Below are 482 nucleotides of genomic sequence, written 5' to 3' on the forward strand. Positions count from 1 at the left end.
GGCGGGGGCCGGGGGCAGGGCGGCCTGCCGCAGCAACGGCCTCTGCGTGCAAAGTGCCTCAGTGCCAGCACATGAGCCAGCCTGGGCATCCAAGAAAGGACGCATGGCCACGGTTCCTTGGGCAGGCCGCAGGGGTGGGGTGGAGGTGGATCTCCCAGGATGATCTCCAAGGGACACCTTGCAACCTGTCCTCTCCTCCAGGCACCACCCATGGACAGGGAAGAACTGCCTTTGGCTAAAGGTGGGCGCGGGTGCCCGGGACAGGCCCCCCAAGCACCATACGGCCAGCCTGCCTCCGGCACTTTTCCCTCTCACTAGATGCCACCAACAGCGCTGCCCTCCCTGCCCAGCCCTGTGCCCCCAACCCTGCTGGCTCCGGGCTCCCACTACCAGCTGCGGCAAAGCCCGCGCTTCCTGTTCCCACGCCCGTGGCCCCACAGCCTCCAGCATCCCGCTGCGAGGGGACCATCAGCTCCCCCTCC

The sequence above is a fragment of the Eurypyga helias genome, unplaced genomic scaffold (genome assembly GCF_000690775.1).
Source record: "Eurypyga helias isolate BGI_N326 unplaced genomic scaffold, ASM69077v1 scaffold27681, whole genome shotgun sequence".
Taxonomy (NCBI): Eukaryota; Metazoa; Chordata; class Aves; order Eurypygiformes; family Eurypygidae; genus Eurypyga; species Eurypyga helias.